The sequence below is a fragment of the Pinus tabuliformis genome, chromosome 4_2 (assembly GCF_031772625.1).
Source record: "Pinus tabuliformis cultivar Carrire ecotype Pingquan chromosome 4_2, CPIR1, whole genome shotgun sequence".
NCBI lineage: Eukaryota > Viridiplantae > Streptophyta > Pinopsida > Pinales > Pinaceae > Pinus > Pinus tabuliformis.
In genome coordinates, this window is record NC_142304.1 from 548,151,174 (window position 1) to 548,174,308 (window position 23,135).

Consider the following 23,135-nt stretch of genomic DNA (forward strand, 5'->3'; position numbering starts at 1 on the left):
CACTCAAGCCACAAATGACGCTACAACCATTTGAGAAATGGGCGATCGATTTTGTGGGGCCTATCACACCTCCAGGAAAGATGGGGGCATGCTATATCATCACGGCGACAGAATACCTGACCCGATGGGTGGAAGCACAGCTGGTTAAAGACTATACAACCACCACAATTGCGAAATTCTTGTTCGAGAATGTGTTAACACGATTTAGATGCCCAAAAATTTTAACGAGCAACCACGGAACGCATTTCCTAAATGAGACTATCAGTGCGCTCACTGAGGAATTTCAGATATACCACCAACAGAGTACGCCATACCATCCACAAGTGAATGGGACTGTTGAAGAGTTTAACAAAATTTTGGAAACAATGTTGACAAAGGTATGTAATGCGCAGCGAAATGATTGGGATTTATGCATATCTGCCATGCTATGGGCATACCAAACAACGTGAAAGAAGTTGATGAGCCAGACACCTTTCCGGTTAGTCTACGGCAAGGAAGCCATCATGCCAATGGAATACATTGTACCTAGTTTACGAATAGTAGCAGCGACAGGTATGGCAGACCACGGAGCTTTGGAAGAAAGGATCGCACAACTGGAGGAACTTGGAGAAGAGTGATTTCTGGCAGGATTTCATCAGTAAGTACAGAAGCAACGAGAAAAAGATTGGCATGATTGCCATATCAAAAGGCACACGTTCAAAGAAAATGATCTAGTATTACTATATGTCATCAAGTTCGCGAAATTCCCTGGCAAACTCCACATGCACTGGTTGGGACCCTATGTAGTTAAAGAAGTTACAGATGGAGGCGCGATCTAGCTTTCCAAGCTTAATGGAGACCCCTTCCCAAGAAGAGTAAATGGTAGTCACCTGAAGCTCAACACTGGTGGGCCGACCGCATGAATAATTGCTCGAAGGACAGTCTCACCGCTCCAGCTAGTTGAAAGAGAGCGCAGGATGATAAAGCAGTTTGGGGGGAAGCTGCGTGACAACTGGTGTGCACATAAATTTGGTCTGTCACAAGGGTCGCGGTTGCGCGGAAAGAGCTGCGCTACTGCTCTGACAAGCAGAGAGGTGACCATTGCTGTCACTATTCATGACAAGATGTCTGAATTATGGCAAAAGGGAGCGGGCGACGGGAAATCAAGAGATGGGGTACGAGCCAGCTCTGGAACGATCTGCTGCAGGCTTAACATGAGGGCACCAAAAAATGCGGGAGCCAACGAATTTGAATTTCGAAACACTTATAAATCACAAGGGGGCATCCACCAAATGAGCTGTGCTTCTGAGAACAGTAAGCTATTGTGCCTTCTCACCGCTATGGAACTATTCATTATCTACGCTCAAGGAGTAAGCCTGAGGGTTGTGATATGGCCAATGAAGATGCAAGGCTTTCTAAAGATTACGGTGTTGACAGCTATGGGCACCACGTAGAGTTCAACATTGACGGTAGGGGGTGTGCCGGAAATTTGTAGACACAAAGAAGAACTCATCTGGATGTCGCTGCCTCACCCATGGGCTGGTTAGCAAACCATAAAAGATAAGGGAAAGGTTGTAAATACGGAGACAAATGGTGGAATTGCAGTAAACAAGTCGTCTTTGATGCACCATGAAGACTGGGATATCGCAGACAGTAGAAATGGTCTTGAAAAATGCAACACAAGCTACAGAAGATAGTGCGCATAAAAGATACGAAATTGGAAAATGGTTGCGTTGGTACGAGGAGTTCCCATATGCGGCACCCCAGCTAGAGCTAAAATCCTATGAGGGGGTGTTCTGTGTTAACCAGCAGAGTAGAATGAGCATTATCGGTTGCGTGAATTGGTAGAGATAATGGAGCAAGAATTGGAAGAAGCATTGTAGGAGACAAAGAGGGAGTAGTAGAACGAAGTCCGTCACTCACAGGAAGGTGAACCGCGGAGCCTAGGCAGTGTGTATCGCCACACCGACGAGTGACTCGGGACAAGTCACGATGATTGTGTTGGGGGCCTGTTGGGTAGCAGAGGTCCCGCATAACATTTTTTGGGCTTAAAGCCTATAAGTTAGGATAATAATATTGTAAATCTCTGAAATATGTGGAGCACGAAATGTAATAGGTCAAGTCAAAGGGTTGTTTGCCCAAGAAATAGTATAGGATAATAGGAAGTAAGTCGGCCTATGTACAAATAGAGCAAGGCTCTAAGGGTAGAAGGCAGTTCATGTTTTGGAGGAAGCTTGGTGTTATGGTTGTGTAAAGACAATATTTTCTGCATCTGTAAATCAGATTCAAGAGTGTTGGTAGATAGATAGAGGCTCTGCAGTTGTCTGCGCAGAGGCCTGGTAGAGTCCGAAGCTGTGTGCGCAGACCCTTGCAACTAAGTGTGCAGGGCAGATCTGGTTGTATTAGCGAAAGAGTTGAATAAATATAAGTTGGTTATGAAATACTGTGTTGATTCTGAAATATTGTGGATCTAGTTAATTTCTGGTTTATATATCTGTTTGATCTGTGCGCTTATGCTTATGTTCTAAGTTTATGCAAATCTATAACATCTCTACATGCGCACACTAGTTATCTCTATTAAATGTTTGCTTAAAGACTGTAAGAAGTAGATCTGATCGGTAACAAACTCAGTAATAATAAGTATTAAGGATTTGCCTTGTTCCAGATCTACGCAGAAGCAGAGTGGCGTGAGGCCACAGAACAGTGCGTGACCCCTCCAGACCACATCAAGACATCCCAAGGGTGCGAAACCTAGTTCGAGTACCCTCCCCTACTACCTCAGGTGAGACCTCAATCCACGCTCCACAGGTTGTTGCTGAAAGGGCCGGTAGCTGCGGGATTTGTTTGGCTAATAGCTCTTCCCAACTTGGGTCAGGCCCCAATAAGCCAATAGAATCGTAAGCGGGTGTGGCAAAAAATAGCGAGGGCATACTTTCATCCTTCTTCTCGCAGTAGGTTTCCCACCAGTCCTTGATGTGTGCGGCAGCTTTAAGAAAAGCAAAAGTAATCTTTTCACGGCTGGAAAAATCATGAACAGGAAAATATCCTTCTAACATATTTAACCATTTATCTATGCCGTCCATGTCTAACTGACCCTCAAATATGGGAATGTCAAAGTTAACTTGTACCTTAAAGGTTGTAGCATTTCCGTACTATCTGCTAGAAGTAGATGTGTCGCCCCTGGGTAGTCGTTGAAGGATCTGGGAAAGGTTATCCATCATCGTGTTCCTTTGTTGCTCGATGGATTCTTCGAGCAATATTTTGATAGGATCTCCTACCCCATCGTCTTTATTTAATTCCACCATGGGAGATCGTTGAGATTTGTGAGGGTGGTCTTGCAAAGGTTCGAACAGTTCAAAACCTAACTCCTTATATCCTGACCTCGTTGGGGACATGAAAAGAAAAATAGAGAAAGAGTAGACCACTTTAATACCATTGATCTGAATTTAAACAGGAATACAACAAATTACAGATATAACCATAAATACAATGATGCAAAAGAAATAAAACTTCATTTCATTAATATCAAATACTGAAGTATGCTTACAAACATAATGGAAATAAGGCTAGCTTGGGCAATGGTAGCTTATCTCTCGGAAGCGATTTCATGGCTACATGCCTCTGAAATGTGTTACAATGAGGCTCAAGGGCATATTTGTTATTGAAAAACATGAGAAAACCCTAAACAAGAAAAACCCTAACCTTAGGAGATGAAATGCCAAGAGTTTATGGGCCCCATTGAGGTTAGTTGGGCAACCAACTTCCCAGGGTCGTAACTTGATCACATTATCTCCGTTTGGCATGTACGATACCTTGTTGGAAAGGTCTCTCCAAATACTACTAGCTTTTCCATAGGCACATTCCTATGGCTATAGTCTTGCAGCGGACCTCAGAAAATCACCATTTAGGGGGTCAAAACTGCTATGGAAGTTTAGGACCCAAAAAAATGCTAAAAATAGTAAATGCTGAAATAAACAAGAAAACAATTGAAATCGATTGGAGGACTAGGTGGAATGGGTGGGAGGCCACCAATATCCACTTGGATAAGAGTATTCTCATTTTTCCTCCCATAGTTTGACCAAAAATACTAGCATTTAATGGTAATGCTAGGATTGCAACATTTTCATTGGATTTTATCATGTATGAGGGTATGGGGTTGGCATTTCATCAAGAGAGACAAGCTCTTTATGTACCTTGATGATGGTGGTATTGATTGTTTAAATCCTTTGTAATGGCCTTACCAAAAATATGCCCTTCATGCAAACCAAAATCAATTGGTAAGGCATGCTAAGATTTTTCCGACCATATTATAAAGCTTGGATTGGGAAGTTTCACCAAAATAGGGTGGTCTTGAAAATAGTTCCTAGAGGATGGCAGTAGAGGCAAAGGCTAGACAAGAGGAAAAGGGTGATACTAATGACGGGGATCCCAATATAAGAAATGGTGGAACATTGCATGTCTTTTAAATGGTCTTGCTCATTTATTCATAATGCGTTCTTTTAAAATTTCAGTAATTGTTTGGAGGTATGGTTTGGAATCTTTAAAATATATTTTTCATTCAAATTTAATATTTTTTGTATTTTCTAGTAAATTGAGACATTTAAATCAGATTGGTCTGAGTCAATCTGAGTCTGAGTTGACTCTCGACTGATTCCAATTATGAGTCTGAGTTTTAAAACATTGGTTTAATGTTGACAATTATGGCTATTGTTTATGGAAATTCTCAGTAACTAGTTTAATTAATTCTAGTGATATTTTCTCACATAATCAATGATAATAAAACAAATTTCTTGAAAATACTTTTATCTCAATAAATTTAGTCTTCACTCTACTTCATGTCATGTATTTTCTTAGCTTACCTTACTATAGTAGGTAGTTTAGATTTTAACAAATTTCAATTAGGTATATGTTTTGATATGCTTTCTGGCATCTTTATAGGAGTTGCTTTTGCACTTCCATATTGTATTGTAGTTCCTGATGTATTCTTTGAGTCCCATAGACCTACTTTTGTGGTCATTTGTGGACATTAATAAACTTATCTTATCTTAACTTTTGATGTTGAAATTATTAATAACAATTATTAAATATGTCTTATAAATATCATTGTATTACAAACCTTTAAATTTGCATCAGTAAAAGACATCCTCTTCATTTTAAAGCCATGATCTTTGTACGAAACAATAAATTTTTTTTTTTCAAAAATATTACAACAAAGAAGTTGATATGCATCCGGTCATGACAAGCCCATGGAAATTAATTTCAAGAGAGAAATTATCAAATAAACATTTTCTAATGGATTGTAGGAATTGGAGTTTTGCATTGTTGAACTATAATCCCGAAGAAACCAAATAAATCCTCGTTGGTTGTAGTTGAACCCTTCCATTTCAATTTAGTATGGTACATATGTATTTTCATATATCTTATGTGTCTTTTAAAGTGAGAAACTCACAGAATCTATGCTGATTGTAGTTGATCTACAATTCGGAATGGATGTTTTATATATATCTCATAGCTTTAGAATCTTTCGTTTGTGTAGGAAGCATCCAATGTTGTTTTGAATGCCATTCTAAACAAGGGTAGTTGCGAGGCAGCGAATCCCTGCATCAAGTTAACATTTAAGGTCTACTGACTCCCGGGCACATGAGTTTGTGAAGATGCGTTGGTTGATCCTGTCAGATTGCATATCAGATTGCATAGCACATGCTAAAAGCTGCGATGCCTGTGGATGTGGATAGAGAAGTGATTCTGGTTGAGGCGATCAAGGGAATGGTGAGAAGCCACAATGCACATATGTATCCTAAGAAATAGAAAGCGAAACAGCAGCAGCAAAAATAAGACATGATCAGTCATAGAGAGTAACTGAGCTTATACATAATGCAGAGGAAGAAAATCTTATACATCGTGAGCCATACAAACTGTGTAGAGCCAGAGATGCATCTATATATGTACAATAGACAACGAAACACATATGTACAGAGAATCCTACTAGGTCGCAGAGGAACAATGTCTGTATGTCAACGTGATCACTGATGAATGGATAAACATTGTGCAGTCTATAAGAGATATACACCGAAAGCAATAGCAACGTCCCTTGAGAAACGAAGATCAAAACAGAGAGACTTCCTGACAGACTTTCTATGGTGAGAGTCATACCATAAAAAACTACAAACTTTATATGCTAGAACAAATTCGTATGTCAAGATTTCCTTGATTTGTACAGATTGAGAATTTGATTGTCAAGACATGATCAGTCATAGAGAGTAACTGAGCTTATCATGTCAAAATATTATGCAAATAGAGGTTTGAGAAATAATAAGGAGATCAATCAAACACTCAGTCTATAGACCACCCTTCCTTTGTAATGAACACAAAGGTGCTGAGATCGAAGCTATACATGGCAATGGCACACAAAGACGAAGGCAAGCTCCTAAAGCTGTTTCTGAGAAGGGCAGGGTAAATCAATGTCGAAGGATCCCAAAACGGTAAATCTTCCTGTGGCATGCTAGCGTATTCTATGATCACTGGATAACAGATCACTACTCTGTATTTTATGCAAATATATGAGTCTAGATATCAGCAACAATCTATTATTATAAAAATGCATACATTACATGAAGGATAATACAAAAGAGGTAATTTGAATACAAATACAATGTAGCAGAGCGAAAACATAAACAGTACCTGAAATAAATGCCAAATACAGCATCGTGGAAGCAATAGAATCATATCAACTCCTGAATCCCTTCCACCAAGTCAACATAAACTATGATATATAGTTCCAAATTTCACAAATGAATTCCAAAAGAATTTGCACTTAACATTGAAATGATAAAATCAAATGAAATGCCAATATCTCGCCCGACAATTGGAGACAGCAAACAATTGCTAAATGCAATCTCCAAAAGTGCCAGCATTTTGTCTATTAGAATCAATGACTCGAGGGAATGCTAATAGAAAACGGTGCATGGATCAAAACCTAGAACACAGATCAACCTGTGAATGATGTCTAAAACTGGAATGACCAAAATAATTGCATAACAGTTTCTGATTATGTCACTGCAAGCATTACAGCTCTTGACCATTGTCTAAGGTTGTATGGTGATATTCACATCCCCAATGGCAAGCATCTTACCAATGGTGTAACATTGTATGTAATTCTAGTGTTCTTCTATATCATTTAATATAAAGTTTGTTTGAGGCAAATACCCAGCTTCTTTCATCTGCCCAGCTAACTTTTGCAACATGGCATAGATCTCTTGTATTTGTGGGTGTGATCTATCTCCTACAGGGAAAACGTGTACCCTGCTCTTTACCTCAATCCAACTGCATCCAGGTTCCTTCTTTATACCTCTGTCTTTCATTGCTTTCCTCAACTTTAACATGTCCCCCCACTTACCAGCTGTAGCATAAATATTTGACAACATGACATAATTTCCAGCATTTTGTGGATCTAACTCAAAAAGGTGTTCTGCTGCAACTTTTCCTAGCTCCATATTGCCATGGGCTTGGCAGGCACCAAGTAAGGCTCCCCAAACAGTAACATTAGGTTTAAATCCCAAACCAGCATGGAAGGAGACCAAATTTACCAAGCAACTCCACCCACTTATAGTTTATTATGTCCTTTAGTCCCGCTGGATAAGACCTGTAAGTAGAGACTCCTTCCTGCAAACATATGAACATAGTATCAATATGTTCTTTTATCAGGGTATCCTCATATCACACAATAAATTGAATTGAATTGAATTTCTATCATCGTTGAAATAATTCAATAAACTTTTATGAAGATAGGCTCACCACTGATCCAATGTAGACTCCGTCAACTTCTTCTGAAACTCAGACAACAGTCAATGATAAATGTCAAAATAGTAAACAAGAAAGAGTGTAAGACTGTAGAACAGATCAATGAAATAGGGATCAAACACGAGCTCCTCCAAATAAACTCGAGTTGTTTCATTATAAAAACTACACAGATAAAAACTATGGCCTGCAATATTACATGATATATTAGCCTGAGAATCCAATACGAAATCCGTATGGGGAGGATTTGGTGGATGCGGAGCCAAAAAGACACGAAAGAGTGAAGACTATTGAAGACAGTTGCCAATTCAACAAATTAATGGTTATGTGAAAAGGTTAATAGAAAGAACCACTCCGAAGAACAATCCCTTAGAGCCACAACTGGAAAGGGTCATCCACAAGCCTATTGTGCCAACTCAGGAGATGTTGCAACATCTATTGAAGTTTTGGGCTTGCAGAAAGTACCAGGAAGGACAGATAAAACTGCTTGAATTTGAATTTGGGTGCTTTAGGAAAACTAGCATCTATTGTATATCGATGTTATGATAGAGCTACTCACTTTCGCATTGAGCAGATTGGGCCACCCCACTGACTAGTTTGATCTAAGTCTAAATCTATTTTCATTTTAAATCTTGTAATTAGTTTTTCATGATAAAGTAGAATGTAAAATAAATTGTAATTTGTTTCAGCAAGACCAAAATCAACTTAGAATTTTGAAACATTTCAAGACAATGCACCAGTTTCAGTAATACATAAATCGAGGGCTGTCGAATAATATAATATCAGCGTGCATGTTGCTAGGCCAAAATCACACAACTGCAATAGAGATAGTCACATGAGCACTATATACCAAAGAGCTGAACATTATTGAATAACTAACTTGCACAAGAAGGGTATAGAAGCCCCAGCGTGCATGTTGCTAGCCCAAAATCACACAACTGCAATAGAAATAGTCACATGAGCACTATATACCAAAGATCTGAACATTATTGAATGTGGAATCCATATGCAAGTTGCATCAAAAATAGATCTTCTGAACATTATTGAATGTAGAATCCATATGCAGATTGCAACAGAAATAGATCTGACCAATACATGGTTTCTCACCAGTATATGCAAACTAACTGTTACATTACCTTAGCTGTTTTCCAAGAGGATAAAAGAATGTTTCACATCAAATCATGAGTAATCAGACTTCTTATTCTCAGACCAACAGAAAATAAAATGCCCAAAAGAAGATGAATTCTAGACATAACAGGACCATGAAAATGGTATGACAAACTTCTACCGTTAAACAATAAGCAGCTTTCTTTCTTTTCATTCCAACAGAAAATAAATGCCAACGGGAAGTCGCTGCAATTTATAACAATGATATATTTGACCATACGATAAGCCAAGGGGAAGCCATGCCATATGACAATACCGGGTTAATATATTTGCACGTGTAATGCATGCATGCCTCCATGTCTCATACATGTAATATGGATTCGTATCATATAAGTGACACATTACAAAGTAATTAAATATTAATTTAATTAATAACTATTATATTTAAATTTATTTTTTTATTATAAGTTTCCAAGCACTGCGTTATGTAGGTTTTTTGTCTATCTATACGGCAGCGACTACCGCTGTTGGCGGCCCTTGTTATGCAATGTGACAATGAAAATTTAGCTCGCTATAGTGTAATAGGCACATGTTCTATGCTTTGAAATTTGAATACTATATAAATATTCATAAGTTAGTAAACTCGTGAGAAATAGCGTACAATAAGCATATTCCTAACTAATACCAACATAATTAAGGCGATGGGTTGGAACTTAGTTCTTCAACTCGGGAGGGTTGCTTCTGACATTGGTCGATGGGGGCAAAACGATATACACGACAACATCTGAAGCCAGAGGTTTTGATAATATTTGTTTCGGAGCTCTTGTTCCCATGGTTGACAGTAAAACATTGTATTTAGTTCCCAGAAATGAATTTCCATTGTTTGGGTTATATCGTGGTCATGGCACACATATGCTCATGTCTTTAGCCTGACACGTGACATTACTCCCTTTGAAGGCATAAGATACATACATATGCCCCAAGCTATATTATGGTCTCACATATATAAGTATATGGGCGCGCGAGAGAATCTATATTCCAACGCCACGAATTCTAACGCGCAGGTGAACTACATCACCCTGGGGCATGTAAATTGTATAGCTGAGAGTTATTAGGTATGTTGGACCATGTTGTATTCATCCCTTTGCATGTATTGTGAACAGTTGTCAATATAGCTTTAAGGTTCGCGAGCAAGTGACATTTGCGTTGTCTTCGTAAGTTCTGTGACGGTTGTAAGCACTTTTAGCGAACACTGTCTCAGTCTGGTCTCTGGTTCAAAAGCCAGCAACTAGCAGAATAGTGACTGAAGTTGATGTTAGTGAGATTTGTGTTATATTCGTAAATTCTGCCTCTGTGTCACAGCTTCTGGTACTGTGCTTGACTCTGTTCGCTGTTCGAACAGCTTGTACCACAAGCTTTGAAGAAAAAAAGTGAAAAAGAAAACGAGCAATGGCTATGCCCAGTTCAGCGACTGCCGGTGGCGCACAAATGGTTCCGGCAACCCCTTCTTTTGCCGTAAAGTTTGACATTTTGAGGCGACCCGGCTTTGGCAATTCTGGACAGCCTATTTCCCTCTTGGCAAATCATTAGGGTTCGGTTTCAGAACAAGGAGTTGTTCCATGCCTCTGTGTCAGGGCTTCTGGTACCGTGCTACGACTAGCGGTGGTGCATTCTCCACTGCACCCTGCAAATTATTAAGTCATACATATTTTCTCCACGACAACCTGCAAATCATTAAACAGGAAGAGAGCCATACTATATTATTGAGCTGGGTAATACTTGGCTTCACTGCAAGAATGCTCAGAAATGAAACAATAGCAGCTATAGCTGACTGGTTCGCTGGCTCAGAAATGAAACAATGTAGGAAAGAGTAACTGCTTCCATGATGATTGGATCATGAAAGAATTTTCGAAGGCATGGAGAAACCGGAGGAGACTGCATGTGTATAGATACTTCCAAAGTGGAGGGATCTTGTCTCGGCGTTGGAGGCGAGAGCTGCTAGTTGAAGAAGCAACCATCGAAGGAAACATAGTCTGTTTTTGTTGCGTGTGTGCAATTCGGTGAGCCATTTATCTCCCTTTTATCTCCTTTGTTGCCATTTAGCCCCTTTCGGTAGCAAAGTAGAGTCAATTGTTGTCGCAGGAGAATTTCCTGTCCTCCTACAGCGAGAAGAAGCTCTCTAGGAACTCCTCAAGAGAGACCCTTTTGCTCTTTGGCACGGTTGTCAATGGGTTAGAAATTTCTGAAATTTGTATTCGAGATAAAGATAATTATTATCATGTATCAGATATTTTTAGAATCTGTAATCAAGAAGATATTTCTAGAATCTGGTATCTAGATAAGGAGAACTTACAGTTTGTCATGGATTCGATCTTTCTAGAATCTGCAATCTAGATTTGTTATAGGTTAAATATTTCTAGATTCTGAAATGAAGATAAGAAAAACAAGAGTGAGATTACAAAAAATTCTGCAATCTAAAAGTGTGAGATTATATATTTCTAAAATCTAGCATCAAAATAAAGATATAAATTTACTGTTGATTCATAAATTTACTGCTGATTCATGTGCAGCTTGTCATCTGATACAAAAGCATTCCATAGATAGAAGGAAGGACACTGCCGGTACTAGCTGACCTATGGTGGAGCTATGCCGCCTGAGAACTGTACGTGAAAGTTTCCCTTCGTGCGGCTCGAATCATTCTCAGATGCCTGCCCGGCAGGCGACAGGTTGTCATGAAGGAAGAATGCTTACCTTAATAGCCAGCCCCAGGTTGATCGGAGGGAACGAGTCTTACCCTTTCATTTATTTATGCCTGGAACTCTGCTGAGCTTAACTAGCGGGTGAGCAGGTTCATGACACGTCCCGGCATGCACAGACACCTACAGCACCTGCTGCCAGTTAACACCAAACCTTACCAAACCTTAGCATACCCCTACCTTACCAAACTTAGACACCTGCAGCACCTGCTGCCCGTTAACACCAAACCTTACCAAACCTTAGCATACCCCTACCTTACCAAACCTTAGCATACCCTCGAATTAATGTTAACATTAAAACCAGACGGTTGATGCATACCCCTGCAGATAATAAGAATTAATCGAATTAATGTTAACATTAAAACCAGACCGTTGATGCACGAGGCTTAAAACCAATTTAAGCTATGCTCGAGCCTCTTCCGCCTCGGGAAGAGGCCAAATAAGATTCCAAAGTCTTCCCGAGGCCAAATAAGATCCCAAAGTCTCAAGTGGAAATGGAACTTAGGTTATGTGGGCACAGCCCACACGGCATTTGCGAACTTTAGCATAATCACCGAATAACCCCGGGCAGCGACTAAGAACTAATGCTAAATCCCACGTGAACGATTACTATAGTCTGGAATTTGCATCAGTAAAAGACATCCTCTTCGTTTTAAAGCCATGATCTTTGTACGAAACAATAACTTTTTTTTTTTCAAAAATCTTACAACAAAGAAGTTGATATGCATCCGGTCATGACAAGCCCATGGAAATTAATTTCAAGAGAGAAATTATCAAATAAACATTTTCTAATGGATTGTAGGAATTGGAGTTTTGCATTGTTGAACTATAATCCCGAAGAAACCAAATAAATCCTCGTTGGTTGTAGTTGAACCCTTCCATTTCAATTTAGTATGGTACATATGTATTTTCATATATCTTATGTGTCTTTTAAAGTGAGAAACTCACAGAATCTATGCTGATTGTAGTTGATCTACGATTCGGAATGGATGTTTTATATATATCTCATAGCTTTAGAATCTTTCGTTTGTGTAGGGAGCATCCAATGTTGTTTTGAATGGCATTCTAAAAAAGGTGTTCATAAACTCTGTTCTAGTGACATATTATACCCTTACTAATTTTTTGAACCATAGCGTGGAGACCATCACAATTGGGAAAAAAGTATAGGTAACCAAAGAAGTGTACTGAATAAAATTCTGGAATAAAATGTACTGGAATAAAAAAAAGTGTTACATGCTTTGTTGTTATGTTGATGAACTCAAAGAAAGATTCTATCCATGTATAAGGCATGTATTTAATGGTATTAATCATTGTTAATAATTGTAGGCGACAATTTTTCTTTTAAATTATGTAACTAATTTTGGTTTGACAAAAGGTTGTGCCAATTTTTGTTCCATTATTAAGTTCTATTTTCATGAGGAAGTCTGGATAGCTGTAGATTTATTTTATGTATTTTCTCTAATGGAGGAAAAATATGTCCGGAAACTAATCATGGGTTGTGGTTTAAACAGACATGTTAGAATTGCTTCGAGCTGTAAATTTGGCCATGTTTATTTGGAGTTAGGATTTGGGTTAACTTCCTTATCTAGTCAGAGTGTATCCCATTGCAAAATAAACTATGTTTTAGTAGCTTGTTACGGAGGATGGTATTTTCCTTTGACTTATTCTATTTTCTTTTTCTTATCTTTGGATTTTATTAAGGTAGTTTAGTGTATAAGATATAAGATGCATATGCATGCAACTACTTGCTACTATCATGGGATGCAGACAAAGTAGTTCAGTTTATGTAAGAATTAAATAATAAAAATTGAGGATAATAACATAGGAAAGAAAATCACTAAAGAGGAGTATCTCCTTGTATCTTTCTTATTTTGAACTAGCTCTATTCATTTTCCTTCGAGTCTAACAACATTATCCCATTTGAAGGGGGAGAGGATTTGTTATTCTTTTTGCAGGTGACCATGAATGCTACTCCATCAAAACTGCATTCGGAAAATAACATTTTCTCCTTGATGATAGGACCTGAAGAATTTTTCTTAAACATTGACATTTGTGAAGAACATTATACATATTTTCAGCTATTTTAGGAGCTTCATTTTAGGCCTTTTTGGATTGGACAGGTCACAAGTACTTTCCGTAGGTCAGAGCTCAACCAATGACTGGTCAAGATTGACTATATGGAAAATAACATAACATTCGTTATAAATTCTTAGAATTGTGTGGTCTTTATTTTTTTTCTCATGAAAGTATATGCCTCGTCTTATCAGAAGGAAACCATGGGACATGAGTTATTTGAGAACTTCATAATTTTTTTAAGAAGGGATGGAAAATCATAAGGCCCTGAAGTTCTAGTTCAAAGCTTTTGTTTAAGTTCAACCTAAGTTAATGTGTCTGTTTGTGATCTTTTTGGTCATTTTGTGCATAATTTTCTTACTTCTTAGGATTCTGTGAACAAGTGGACATGATTGATTGGCTCAAATCAAATTAGCATTTCCCTTGATCCCCTAAAACTGTGTCAATATTCTCCTCCTTGCAAGTAGTAATGCAAGCTTGTTAGAAAGAACTTACAAGATCTTAGTCATCCTAAAATAAAATTTTGCAATGTGTAAAGTTGAGAAGGTTTATAATTCTCTCTTTAAATATTGCATGATATGACTCTTGCCTAAATGTCTTGAAGTGCAAAGGTTGTTTGTTTAATTTCAGTACATTTTTTTTTCTTTTTCTCTTGTACAATATAGGATTAGTGGTTACATTTTATTGAATGTTAGATAACTTTAAGTACCTTTTTTGGGTTTTTTCTCACTGCCATTTTGTTGGTGCGCAAATTTTAGGTTTGTTTCCCAAGCCTTGGAAGATTAAAAAAATGGTTGGAAAATCAATATTTTCCAAAGATTGTTGTTGCCTTTGTTGAGGTTTTCTTTGAATTCTACCATATATTTTCCTTGGATGAAGTGTCTCATTTCTTAGACGATAATTTTAGTTTAATTTCCATTAAAATAATTGTTTTGGTGTCATTATAATCTTTGTTTAAGTTAGTCAATACAAATGTGTATATTGATTTGATGGGAACCTAGAAATTTGAAATTCCATGTTGATTATTAGATATTGAGGATAATTTCCTTGTTTAATATGACAAGACATCGTAATAAACCCAATGGATTAGCTTAATTCATTCAAATGGACTTTTTGAAGTTAGATCTTTCCATAAGATCTTTGGTTCTAGTCTAGTTGAGTTTTATTGGGTGATTACTTGCTCTGCTAGTGGTTGAGTTGTTCTCCATCTATATAATCCAAGAGAGGGGGGATTGCGTGAGGTTTTCCTTGGAAAAAAGAGATAGGGTATTGATTTTAGGCAATTGAGGCTTTAGCTTTGAATTTATTAAAACTGCTACATTACTTTTAATGTAGATTGAGCTACCTAATTGCAACCACCCTATTTTCTACATGTTTGCATTTATTTTCATGCACTTACTCAATAGTTTTGGGAATTTTGGGTAAAATTTATATAGTTGTTCTAAACGTTTACTTACTGAGGTATAATTTTTGACATATATTTTCTTTACGAAGGAACATATCTTATAAGGACCCTTTGGATAACTTGGGACACTATGACAAGTTTATCTATGCTATCAAATTCACCTAGGACATGTACCTGCCACTTTTGCACCCTCGTGTGGGGTTTTGAACCCGGGTCTCTATGTTAGTACAAGTCTGATCACCTCATTATTTGTTTCTAGTCCACTCTCATGAGTTGATTTGCTATATTTAGAATGCATGTACTAGGTATACTTAATAGTATAATAAATGCAAAAAAAAATCCACCTTTAATGGTGGAAAATTACTTGCAAGAATGTTTAATATTGAGTGGGCCATACTTAGCTAGTATGAAATTGGTTGAGTACTTGTCCCAGGGGCCATACTTGAGATCCATGCTAACACTTGTATGTAAACTTTGTCCTATATACCATATGAAACTGTTAACATATTATTTGAACTTGTTTTCTTTTATAAGGCCCCTTGATATGAACATTAATTTTTATCTTTCTTTGATGTAGGTTTTATGTGCCAGTGTTAATCTTGCTTCACATGAGATCATATCTATAATTTTACAGCATCTAAGGAAACTTCATAAAATAATTCCATCACCTATTCTTGCATCAACATGGTCGAATTTGTAACCTCAACAACAAGAAACACTGAAATCTATTTTATCAACACAAGCTTTAAACTTATCTTTTTTCTGAAATAGAATTATATGTTTTGTAGTTGAATTTGTTGAGCGCATGGAAGCACAACTGTTATTTTTTGAGTGTAAAATAAATTTTCACATACGTGTTTTATAATTGTGATTATGTTGAAATAAATTTAGGAGCTTTCCCGTTACTAGTGCTTTCAGGTCAGTCAATGAAATTTATTTCTTATTAAATGTATCTATAGTCTACAAAGGATTTTGTTGACTATCGAGTTCAGGTTCTATAGTTTGAAATCAAGGATTTTTTTAATTTTACAAGCTTGTGAACTACATTATGGCATGGAATAATATCTTCTCAAGTTTTATGGAATGTCTCAGTCAGTATATGTTAGTTATGGGGCTTCTCCTATGGAAAAAATGACAATCTCGTTGAATGAAAACACCCACAGCATAATTTTTGTAATAGTTGTGCTTTTTCTAGGAAGAATGCAGAGGCTCTCGTTTCATGTGGATATATTTCTTCCTGCTGCCAAACTGAAGGACACTTGGAAAACTATAACAATTACTACAATTACAAATTTGTGTTAGTGTCGGCATAGAACATGACTATGGTTGTACGACCTGGTATAGGGTTTGCTTCAACTTGTGGCTTGTTGTTGGTATAGTACTTGGCTATGATTGTACTTGGTATAGAACTTACTTATGCCTGTTCAGTCATATTCTATTCAATCTTGTACTCTTGTGACTACCAACATACATAAGACAGACTAGAAGAACCATGTCCATTCACAAACTAGACATTGATGAAGTAATGAAAGAGGAAGCTCAATCATTTACTGGATTATAGAGCAAGGTCCTTGAGTTCCATTCATTTTAGTGAGAGAAGCAAGGTGCATTCTACAACCTTGACAATTGAATAAATTGTACTATGTCCCATTATACATAATGCTTGTCACGATATGTTAATGTAGTGTAACATGTTATACAAAACTAAAAATATAGTAATAATAAATCTAATGTTGGAAAAATAATAATTGTTCACAAATCTCTCTCTATATAAAAACTCTATAAAAATAAAATCATATCATCAATTGGAAGATGAGGAAACTGAGTCGCATGTTATTAACAGTTAATACACACATCCATCAGTGTAGATCCATCTTAATCAAGATATTTTAATAACCTATAGATTTGCATCTCAATTGATTTTTTTTTCCCTCTTGGTATTCAATAGATGTAGAGTTAATATGGATCTATTTTGGTTCTTAAATCATTTTGCCTCTTTAATAAATGTATTTGATTGTTTCTCTCTCTGTTAATACATTTTCCATGCATCACACAATTGCTTACAATGTTTCAGGGCATTAAGAAACCCACAACATTGTGTTTTTAATTCCTTAGTGGTTTCTCCATACTCTTGTAGAAATTCTCACTATAGATTAACCTGATTGTGCAATATAACTAAAGCAAAATACTTAATCTAATTCTATAATCAAACTTACAGAAGCTTAATCGATTTGAGCAAGATCAAACAGAACACATATAACAGAGAAGAAGAATCAATACACATGAAAAGCAAAAGAATACTCTGGGGAAAGCCTCAGCTAGAAACCCCACTATTTGTATTATCATACAAGTGGAAATATCTCAGGATTACACACAACTTTAGCTCTCACAACTATCCAGCTCTCAGTACAATCCCTCACTACTGCTCATAAACAGAATAGACAACTCATATGTCTTCTCCTATATCCTCCAAGCCTCATATTTCCTTAAGCAGTTTTCCCTGGGTGCTCCAGCTATAACCTTGTGTGACACTGATCTCACACACTACTCCAACACACTATAAAACTGTGCAAATCTCAAGGAATGAATTCCTTCTGCATGCAAGAGATTTTCTTATAGGAAAATTCTTGCAACTCATAGTACATTATCCCCGCCTTTAATCTCAATGGGGTTTTTGTATGAACTGACATGCATGAGTTATTTATGAGAGAATATTCAGTTATCTCGAGTACACTAGTTCCATGCATGCATGCATTAACTGACTGAACTCACAATTAGTTCCTCAAACTGTTTGGAACTAATTTAACTGGACTTAACTTAGTTAAATGAGCTAACTAATTACAACTCAAATATAACTCATCCTTATCGCCTTAATTAAGGGATAATTTCCTCAATCAAAGGGATAGTTTGAACCCTTCCATTTCAATTTAGTATGGTACATATGTATTTTCATATACCTTATGTGTCTTTTAAAGTGAATCTCTATAGCTTGGTCAATCTATTGAATTAAAAATGAATGGTAATAATAGGCTCCATGATGTGTTAATTTCTCGAGGGAAGCATGATTTTCCTTATTTATATTTATATACATGTGTATGGTTATGTATAGGCCTGTAGGATAAGAAGTTGAGAAAATCATCATCCTCGTGTGTCTATATATATATATATATATATATATATATATATATATATATATATATTAACCTTATATAGGCTAGGATCAATCCCAGTCAAGCTAAGGAGAGATAGTGTTTTCTGTAAAATATAAGTTCAAGAGGGGCACCATAAGAGCCAACATTGGGAGCTGCTCTCCATTATAAATATAGATGTATACACAAACACACACACACATATGTATTGAGGGTTGGTGTGGAACTTCGATGGGTGGAATGTTGACGAGATCCCCCTCCATTCTATACCTCATGGGGGTATACGCCCCTTTTCATTCATTCAATTTGAAGTGGGTAGATGTATATCATCCAATCTCAAGTGTGGAACCATGAAAAAAACCCCAACTAAGAGACCCCCATGTGTCGTCAACGAGGGAGGGGGGATATATCTCATTTTAATTAACATCAACAATATGTCCAGCAATTATGGACTGTTGATTGGTTGAATGGGTGTATGACATAAATATTAATTTATTTTGAATTAAGGAGGGGCCGAAAACCAAGTGGGACCCAACCAGAGTGGCAACTGATGTGGAATTAGGCTGATGATGTGGTACCTAGGAGGGATGGAACATGGCATGTGTCAATGGCTTTTGGTAGGGCCAAGTGTCCTAAAAAAATATGTGACATGTGGTGCTCCCAAAGAAGGCTATGTAGATAGGATGACATTAATGTGACATCACCTTAGTGTTGATGTCATCCCAAAGTTATACACAAGTGTGGGGTGGTAGATGAAGGTTGAAATAGGAAACATGCCTGACAGGAAACAACAAAATTATCATCTTGGGGTCCTAGGACACCAGGCATGAGCCTCAGATGTGTAAAAAAAAGTGAGGTGAGAGAAAAAGGAAAATATAGTAAAATATGTTTGGCAGGAAATGGAAAAATCTGTTGTCCTTCGGCACTGGGCCACTAGGGTTGAGAGTGGGTGTGTTATGAGCAAGGGGCTCAAGGGACTAGTGTTAAAAAAGGCCAATAGACCGAGATATTGCCATTTGATGACTACAAATCTCATGTTTTGGGGTTTTGGACCTTGAGTAATATTGTGAATCTGTAGCATGACAATAGTGTAATGTGGGCTTGGAAGGGGGACCCCAGGTGGTGAGGTTGTTTTTCCATGGTGGCTTGGCTAGAACAACATATGGCATGGCATGCCAATGTAATGACATGGAAGAAAGATGGTAATCCATGTGGTAACCACATGAGTGTCACATGGTAGAGCTTGGTGACATGGCAATAAATTATTGGCCAAACCTTTAAGTTACCATATCTTTTGACTCAAGAGTTAGATTGAGGAAAACATTTATCATAAAAAATATCTGAATGAGATGGATGCAATGGCTATGTTTATTTTATGTCTCAAAGAGTTTGAAAAGTTCCAACATTTCAAAAACCAATTTCCATGACAGTACTGTGGAGGTTGGGTCAGTTATAGTCCTTAGTATGGCTTGTTTGGTGGAAGGGGGCATATTAAAATGTGGTATTAGAGCAAAGCTTTCAACAATAGGGCTTTGGGAATAAATATTGGAGCCCTTTTGTGGAATAATGTTAAAGTAGAAGGTTCAAACACTCGATCTCTGGAGATAAAATTTGGATTTTGAGGCGGTATAATAATATATTAAAAGTATACTATAATGTAATGGTAAAAGTTCCAAGTTCAATTTGGACTAGAAGGGCTCAAATGCAAAGGTTTTGTGTTAAACCTTGGGAATGGGATTTTATTTTGTCACTCTATTATAGAGTGGTATTTTTGATGTTTTCTTGCTTATGCAAGTGGGTTCTAGTTCTTATAGGCCCCTTTGTCACATATGTTCAATATACCTTCAAACTAGGATCATTCACATCCTTGAACACTTTGTCATCGTCCCTACATAAATCCATAAGCATGACTCTCTCAAAACCCTTAATTTCTATGCTTAAATGCTTGATTTCAATGTTTTTTAGGCCCAACACACCTTGGATGTTTAGGGACCAACATTCATCAGCAAGTTCATTGATTGGGGTGGCTCCAAAAATAGAAGTGGCCTTGAAATAGCTCAAAAATAAAAGTCATCAAATGGAAGTGAAACCAATACCAAGTCATAGTGCTCGTCACCCTTAGTCCAATGGTGTGAATGACACTCAAATCCAAGTTCATATGCTCAAGTTATAGCTAGTCAAAATTTTGGTCAAACTGGGCCAAGTGGAAATCACTAACGAGGCAACAATTTGGTGAAGGGACGATACATGGAAAATGATGGTTGAGAAAGGTGAATTTGTCACCTCCTTAATTTGTCCAATAACCCTTAAAATATGGCAGAAATTTTTTAACTGTTATATTAAAAAAATATAATTTTGTGGTGGATGGTCGCCACCATTGCCACCCCCCCAACAATTCAAATGACATACTTTTAAATTAAATGGTGGGTGGGCCATTCCCAATGGACCTGCCCCGACCCACATTCAATACCAAACTACCATGTAATGGGACGTCGACGGGGTTTAAACCCACTCAGCCTATGCGGGCCCACCCTCCAACGGGCGGCCCCAAAAATGAACAACGCCAACACATATGCAACCACTACCAACTATTAACACTTAACCACCAGATGATATAGAAAACAATGCACCAAAAATACCACCGGTCCATGGGTTTGAACTCGTGACCCACTCTATTCCAATGCCTTAACACAGTATTGCCAACGAACAGGTTGTTGGCCCAATGTTGGTAGGTGTTGAGCCTCAAAACTGCCCTTTCCTTAACAACTCTTCTCATCCCTTTTCTTTTTTTTCCATGAAGAAAATGCATCCCTATCATCAATAACCAATATACATTGCCTTAAGGAGAACATTTTAGTGATTTACATGTTATGCTTTTATGTTTTTCTGTTTGAATAAGTTTTTGTCTTTTAGCTATGGAATGCAACCTATTCTGCAGCTAATCGGCCATTCCGCACCTACTTTCATGCTTTAACAGGTTCCAGGTGTCATAAGGAGAAAATAACTATATGGGAGGCTTGGAAATAATGATGACATGGATTATGTCCTATTCACCTCACCCAGGTTGACAAGGAAGATGGTACAAGACTTTGGTCAATGAAGAAGTCAAACATAGAGACCAAAGGAAAACATGACTCTATTTTGTACACGTTTCACAGTGATGGGATTTGAAACAACTTCTTGAACCCACGGACTCCAACAACCATCTGTGTAACCGAATCCAACAGCCATCATCTTAGATTTATGTCTCCAGCAACCGAGGAAGAGAATTCTGTGTGCCTGTCTGCTACGTGTTTTTGGTTGTAGCTTATTTTTCTCCATAAACAATTGTATAATTTTTCTATAAATACCTATGTAAAGAACACAGAACTAGTTCGAATTTCCTGATGTATTAAGCTCAAACTACTGCTCTGTAATTTGAAAAACTCATTTCCTGTGTTTTTGATATGAAGATCGCAAGTTTTATGGATATGTGAAGGAGTTTCTTGGAGTTTTGATTGAGTACGCATAACCTAAGCAGTTGCAAAGGGCCCCTGGTCTGACTAAGGTTTCATTTCATTTTTTTTTGTCTTTTATAGTTAAACTATAAATTTATCATTTCTTCCATAGTGTTCATAACCATTTTTCATACTAACCGTGTTTATAATGCATCATTTCTTCACTAATGCAGAATAGCTTCTTTCATTAAAGAATAGCTTTCTCTTTGCTTAATTTATTTCTAGTTTTTATCAATAGTAGAAGTTGAATTCAGTGGTGTAGAGTAGTTTATTTCATTTACTATTTCACTAGTCTTTAAATTCCCAAATAGATTGATCAGTGCCATCACTGTTCTTGCCATTTTATTACTAGTTTAGTCACTCATGGTGTAGATGAATGTTTCTAAAAATCCCTTCTAGTTGATAACTCATCTTAAACTAAGTGGTTGAATAATTCATTCATGCAATGAGTCTTTTCTGCGTTTTCGCATTTATCTTCTCTTAGGATAATGAAGTACAAAATTCCTCAAAATGTCATCCCAAAGAGGTTTGTCTTCCAAAATTGAGAGGCAGAGTTACTAAGTATTTCATTTAGTTTTGTTTCAATTTCACTTTCAGTTTTTCATTAAGTTTTTTTTTTTTTTTTTTTTTTTTCTGCAATAGACTAAACATTAGTTGTAATCTCACTTTTAGTTTCAATATTTCATTTTGGTTTTGTTTCCATAATAGATAGTTGCACTTTCACTCTCAGTTTTAGTATTTCATTTAGTCTTGTTTCTACAATTGATTAGATAGTAGTTGCAATTTCACTTTTAAGTCCTTTTAGTTCATGATTTGGAAACAATGATAAGAGTAGAAATAGAAACTCTATTTTCATTTCTTGATTAAACTTTACTTCCAAATCTTGCTAAAAGAACTTTTTAGGTTCCTAGCAGTCTTTACAGAAGTTAGATTTAGGATTTTAATAGTTACATTGTAATCTATTAGGAACTAAAGGACCAAAAACCCCAAAAACAACATAAAACTCAAAAACAATGAAGTAAGAAGGGTCATCTAGCACATATAGTGCACTACACTGCATCAGTTTGTGATACCAGGATTGATAATTTATGTAGAGCAATTTAGGATACTAAATTAACCAAATAGTAGGTTCGCCCTATAATTTTTATTTAAACATCAAACATTCTCATTCAATATTGACAAAGAGCGGAGCAGTTCCGAGCAACGAAACCTTGAGCAACTAGGAGGGGCAAAACCTAGACGATGAATCTTTGTTGATGTTGAGAAGATTCCCTTAGGGTCCGAAAGTGCTAGTGTCAGAATTTGACATATTTATAGTCATTTTTATACGATTTCTCACCAATAATCCAATTGTGCAGCCCATTTCTCCAGC